The sequence below is a fragment of the Poecile atricapillus genome, chromosome 30 (assembly GCF_030490865.1).
Source record: "Poecile atricapillus isolate bPoeAtr1 chromosome 30, bPoeAtr1.hap1, whole genome shotgun sequence".
Classification (NCBI taxonomy): domain Eukaryota; kingdom Metazoa; phylum Chordata; class Aves; order Passeriformes; family Paridae; genus Poecile; species Poecile atricapillus.
The window spans coordinates 4,107,020-4,113,920 of NC_081278.1; positions in this window are offsets into that span (position 1 = coordinate 4,107,020).

The following is a 6,901-nucleotide window of genomic DNA, read 5'->3' on the forward strand; positions in this document are numbered from 1 at the left end:
TGTGAGTTATATCCATCTGCCACACCTCACAGCTCCCCAGGCCTCGAGGGTTCACCCCCGCCCCTAGAGAGGGCATGACAGTGGTCTGGCAATGGGGGCATGTGGCCACAATGGCTCTGGCCTGATCCCGCCGCAGGTGGAATTGGCGGACCAGGCCAGGCACATTCTGATGGAACATTTGGTGGCTCAGCTTAGCTTGTTGGAACCGATCGGGGAGCTGAGCCATGGAAACAGGGGCAGCGAGGGAATCAGCCATCTGGTTTCCCTCGGCTACTGGGCCGGGGAGATCTGTGTGCGACCTCACATGCATCACGAAAAATGGTTGCTTCCTGTGGGAAACAGTATATATTAATTTAGAAAGCAACTCGAACAATTTTGGGTTAGAGACCTCCTTCAGGGCAGCGTGTTCTGCTCTGGCAACCACCCCTGCAACATAGGCCGAATCAGTGACTAAATTGAAAGGTTCAGAGAACCTCTCAAAGGCCCTGACGACTGCATCCAACTCAGCAACCTGTGGAGATCCCTCCACATATTGAACATCTGCTTCCCACTGCTGAGTCTCAGGATTTCTCCAAGTCACCACAGACTTGTGAGATGCCCCAGATGCGTCAGTGAACACAGTCAGGGCTTTGAGGGGCTTCCTGCTCCGTACTTCTTTTGGAATTGGTTCGAATTTGGAATTGAAAAATTTGTGGGCAGGGGCATGAACAGAGACCTGGCCCTCAAAACTATCTAAAGCAATCTGGAGTGTCTCATTTTCCCGAAGTAACTGATTAAACATCTCTTTTGTCAGCTTATTTGGGGACTCTTTGTCCCGAGACAAGCTGACTGGTACCCGAATGCATGCAAAGTCGCACCCAGCCATCTCCCGAAGCCTGGCCCGAGCTCTCCCGATGAGCTGAGCCATCAGCTCCTGTGGCCGGGTGACACTTTTGGACCTTTGATGGCTCAAGAAAACCCACTCTATGATTAAGAGGGGATCCTTTGAGCCCTGGTCCCACTGAAAAATCAGCCCACTGAGGTGTGGCATTCTCCCGAGCACAATAAACTCAAAAGGCAGGGTCGGTTCGTACCGATGCGCCTGTCTTTCAACAAGGGCCTCTTCTACTTTCTCCAGGGCTTTCCTCGCTTCTGGGGTCAGGGTCCTGGGAGAACTCAGCTCCTTCTCCCCCTTCAAAAGTGTGAAGAGGGGGGCTAGGTCTTCAGTGGAAAGGCCCAGCCACGGCCTGACCCAGTTTAAGGTCCCACACAGCGAGTGAAGGTCTGACAAGGTTTTCGGATTGCTGTTTATTGCCAATTTTTGAGGCACAACGGTCCTCTCAGCAATCCGCAGACCCAGATACTTCCAGGGTGGCATCCGTTGAACTTTATCCTCCTGGAGTTGAAAGCCTGCAGATGTTAAAGCCTTAACCACTCGGTCAAGTGATCGGGTGAGTAGATCGTCATGGGGGGCGCACACTAGGACATCATCCATATAGTGATGGATGATGACCTCCCCCATCTCTTTGCGCACGGGAGACAGCAATGAGGAAACATACCACTGGCAGATGGTGGGTGAATTCTTCATGCCTTGTGGCAACACCCGCCAGTGGAATCTCCTCATTGGGGCTTCTCGGTTGAGGGTGGGCACCGAGAAGGCAAACCGTGGGGTGTCATCAGGGTGCAAGGGAATTTGAAAGAAGCAGTCTTTTATATCAATTACGGCCAGATCCCAATTTCGGGGGAGCATAGTTGGAGTAGGCATCCCTGGTTGGAGGGGTCCCATGTCAACAATGATTTTATTGATGGCACGAAGGTCGTGAAGGAGCCGCCACTTGTCTTTCCCCGGCTTCCGGATAACAAATACCGGGGAGTTCCAAGGGCTGGTAGTCTCTACAATATTACCTTTTAATAATTGCTCCTCCACGAGCTCGTTGAGCGCCCTTAATTTGTCTTTTCGAAGCGGCCACTGATCAATCCAGATTGCTTCATCAGTGGTCCAATCAAGTTTTTGGAAGGGGCGCTCTACAGTGGCCGCTATTAAAAATCCCGAGGGGTTTTCGGGATTTCAATCTTTACCCCCCATTGTGACATAAGGTCTCTCCCCCACAAGGGAACCTGGAAATCCGCAATGAATGGGCGTAAATTTGCCAATTGCCCATCCGGCCCCATAATTTGCACTACGCTCCTTGATACTTGCGCTAATTGAGTACCCCCTATACCCTGAATTTTCCCTGCCACAGGTTGCAGCTCCCAATGTGACGGCCATCTCCTCTGGGGGATGATCGTCACATCTGCCCCCGTATCAAGCAGACCCTTCAGATGGACAGATTCCGCACCCTGCTTGATGCTGCAATCGATGATGGGTTTGTCCTCACCCACTATTTCTGTCCAGTAGACGCCTGGTGCGTGGTCGTCCACTGGGACTCCCTCCGGGACAGGAATGTATTGGGCTATGATGTGCCCCTTCGGGAGAAAATATGGTGGGTGAATGCAGCGCGCTAAGAGGAGGAGATCTTCCGGACCCTCTGGGAAGGTGATCGGGGAGATCTCAATCTCTGGGGGTGTGTGTTTAGTGTCCCCGATGGCGATGTACTTACAGTCACATCCAGTGTTTTTCTTGCCTCCCTCCAGTGGATCCACAGCAACTACTGTCCAGTGCTGGGTTTGAAAGAGGATGTCCTTGGTGGTGGTTAGATGTCGCGTCCGGTTGGGTGTCCAAGCCTGATGTGAAAAGCCCCCCTCCCCCGCAAGACCTGCCCCATTTATCGCTTCGCGCGGGGCAGGCTCGCGCAGCTCCCCTAGTTTTTTTTTATTATTGTATTGTTTGCCCTCGCCCCCGCACTGCTCCCTTGGCTAGGATGCCCTGCCGGGCAGTCCCTAGCTAGATGTCCAGGTTGCCTGCAGCGGAAACACAGTGGTTGACGCGCTGGTGATGGTGGAAACTGCGTCACTGCTACAGTAGGCGCTCGTCTCAACTGTTGCGGTGGGATGGCTCTGGACATCCCCATCATCGGCACCTTCCTGGAGCAGGCTTCGATGAGGATGTCTAGTGTCGGGGTTGGGTAGAGAGGCAAACTGAAAATTATCTGTTTACAAATGTCATTGGCATTGGCTTTTGCCACTTCTAATACAAGCTGTTCTTGTAGATTTGCCTCTTCTACTTGCTTCTCTGCCTGGACTTGCAATCTATTGATAAACTTATTAAAAGGTTCATTAGGGAGCTGGAAAATACTCATTAAATTTATCTGGGGTCCCTCCTCAGGTAATGTATTGAAAACCTTTTCTGCGGCCTCCATGACTTTAATCAGGACAGGCCGGGGTAATACCCTGGCCTGCTCCTCTGGCTTGTCCCAATTTCCCTCACCGCACAAGTGATCTAAAGTCAGAGGGACTCCATCTATACATCCATCAATACTGTGCAAGAGGCTTGGAAGGATGGTCTCTAATGATCTCTTCCACCCCTGTTTCCACAACCTGAAGTCAGCTGTGGAAAGGAGGCAGGAAAACAGCTCCTTCAGATCACTGGGCACCATTTCGTTCGCAGAAAAGGTAGCTTTTAATAGACCTTTAAAATATTCACTACCTCTCCCAAACTCCTTCTGTGCCTTGCACAGCTCTCTCTTAGTCTGGAAGGAGAGGGCTTCCCATTCCCGGGACCGCCCCCCCCCTCCACTAAAAGTCACCGGTGCGGCAAGGGGGATTTCTACCTGTTCCGGGTTCTGGCTTCCAGGCTTACCACCTCCAGCTCCCAAAGCATGGGAACCCGGTGTGGGACCGTGGGAACCGGAAGAAAGGGCGTGGGAACCAGGAGCCGGAGGGGGCGGGACTGGAGGACCGACTGAGGAGGAGGGCAAGGGGGAGGAGCGGCAATCAGAAAAGGCGGGGTTTAGGTGCATGACTTCAGAGGGGCCCGCCCCTGAGGAGGAGGAGGTTTTCGAGGGGAACTGGGTGGAGTTAGGGTAGGGAGAAGGGGTGGAGCTAGGGAGGAAAGGGTTGTTCATGGGGGTCTGAAAGGGATTATGGGGAGAAGAGGCACAAGGGAAGGTCCCAGCCATGTGGTCCCCGCCATCTTGTGCCCTCCGGGAGCCCTCTTGAGGGTTAGGAGAGGGGTAGGGGAACACAGGGGAACATTGGAAACTGGGGGAAACTGAGGCACGGGGATCTGAGGGTGAAAACTGGGGACTTGCAACCTGGGAAATGTTTAGCTGAGGGTTTGTAACTGGGGAGACGGGGGAATGGGAAAGTGCTCTGGTAACTTGGCCAGGGCTACCAGGGCAGGGGTTCTGGGAGAGACGTGGGGGGCCAGGGATCCTGTTACCCTTGGGGGAACCCTGAACAGGACAATTTGCCCTGCAGGTCGCTCCACAGGTCTCCCTCAACTCGGGATCAGGGGGAGAGGAACACGGGGATGGGAAAACTGGGGAAACTGGGGCAGTTTGTGGCGTTTGCTCCTGCATTTTTTTTTCTTTTATTACGGCAGACTGAATTAAGATAAACAATGTTACAAATTTGTCAGCCGATGTATCTCCTTCATTCACTAACTCTGTTAACTTTATTCCGACTTCATTCCAAAACTCTACGGTGTTTGCTCTGTCTGGGGTGAAGTTGGGGAAATGCAGGAACAGCCATCTCACAAACTGTTTCACCCTCCCACGAGAAAACCGTCTACTCTCTCCTTCAAGGGTACTCACAACTTGGTAGAAAACTCTTTTTTGCTGTGCTGACAGACGTGCGCCCATCTTTCTAACCCCAGCACAGCAGTTCCCACCACCCCCTGCAGCTAAAGGCACACGTAACAAAGTACGGGTCTGAACCGGGCTACCCCACACTCCCTCCCCGAGGGATTCTCAACACACAGCAGGGGGAGCTGCACACCAACACACAGCAGGGGGAGCTGCACACACTTGCACACCCCCTCGTCCCCCACGTGGGGCTACTCACCCAATTCCGGACCGGTGCTGCAGGAGACGTCCACAAACCCCGAGGCGATCGTCGGCACGTCGACGGTTGCCACCTCGATCCCTGGGAGCAGCACTCGACAAAAATGAGTCTGCTCTACCGGGGTAGCTGCCGCTCACAGTCTTTTGTAAAATCCACACAAGTGCGTAGATTCACCGACTTCTCCGGGGGTCTCCACGCCTCACGAGAGGCCCCGCGTTGAGTGTCATCTGTCGCTGCCCGAATCGGCCTCTTTTGCCTCGGCTAGCTGTGGCCGATGTCAGCGGCAGGAGTGGGGAACCAGGCTAGCACTGCGAGGCTCAACCTGGAACCTCCAGAGCTCCTCTGCGCTCTGGCGTTGTGGCTTACAGGGCGACACGGGATGCGGCGAAGGGAGAAAGAGTGCTCAGACTCCTCCGATTTCCCAGGAACAAGTTTATTCCAACAGGTGCGGGGCTGGGATCACAGGGGGGAGGTCTGAGCCGAGACCCTGGGCACCCCCATGCGCCAGGTTTTAAGGACCGTGGGCGGCTCGTATGGTGACCAATGGGACAACAGCCACGGAGGGGTTATGGGTGGGGATTACAATATGCAGGACCAATGGTAGGGACCCAGGGGGGGGGAAAGCAACTGTACAATCAATAGGGCGTCGAGGAAAGGATGATAGGCAAGGAAAGAACTGGAACAAAAGGTGGGGGTTCACATAGATTGACAGGGCTTAGGGGCAGGATTAGGGTGATGGATGGGGAACAATCTGGAAAAATGGGAAGGGTTTACCATGATGGGCACCTGGGGACAAACCATTCTTTATGACCGGGGAGCAACTGGGGTAAACCACCTCTGAACTTAATAAAACCAAGCAATATGGGCGGCAACACTCTTCAGCGGCTTTGCACAGCTCCTGTAACTCCCTGTAGTGTAGGGTCTCCCATACATTAGTGAGTGCCCCTGCCCTGTCCTTATGTACCACAGGGAAAGCTAAGATCTTTTTGGACGGGGCTGAGTCCCCTGCCCACGTGGCTTGCCTCTGTACCTCGGCCCAGTGGTCCTCATATTCAGAATCTGAATATGAGGACTCACTGTCCTCATCTCTTGGAGGAGATGGGGGGCGCTTGCTGACAGCGCGTGGCCGTTTCGGGCAACCGGTACTGGCTCGCTTGTGAGTGGCTGAGGAAGCCAAGATGGCTTCCTTCCGGTTGCCGTCATTAGCACTTCCGGTCCCAGTCTTGGGGGGACTGGTGGTGGGATTGCCATTGGGGGCAGAGCTCTGGTTGGAAGGGGCGGGACTGGGGTCCACAATGGGGAGGGGTTTCCAGATGGAAGGGGAGGGGCCCGACGCCGTTACACCCAGCGACGCAATGGGAGGGGAAGAAGAGCAGGGCGCGACAGGAAGAGAAGGGGTAGAGGCGGGAAAGTGACCATTTTGAGGTGCAAGGGTGGGAAAACCTGGGTGCGAAGGAGACAAGATGGCGGGGCTGGCCATGTTGCCAGCGCCATCTTTACTAACGTAAAGAACCGGGGGGGATGCAACCGGGTATGTGGGCATAGGGAGGAGGGTAGAGGAAAGGTCCAGAGCGGCATGGCCAGTGCCGTCCTGGTAAGGGTAGAGAGGCGGTGGGAGGGTGTCAGGGAGACGGCAGCAACCCTGTGCCTGGTGGCTACGTCCACCTGCCAACTGTCCCTCAGGTAGGGAAGAGGGTTTAGGAACACTTGGAAAGGGTAATGGGGACGGGGGTTTCAACTGGGGGCCCAAAACTTCATCAACTCTTTTTCCCTCTTTCTCAACAGAAAGTATAATGGTTTGAAACAAAGGAAAAAACTTGGCAACTGATAAATCTCCCCCCACCTGAACAGTATACAACTTTCTCCCCACATTGTCCCAAAATTTTCCCGATTTAGCAGTAGAATCAACTAGAAAATGTTTAAAAATCCAATTAATAAATCTCTTTAACTCCCCTTTTGAAAACTTAAAATTTCCCGG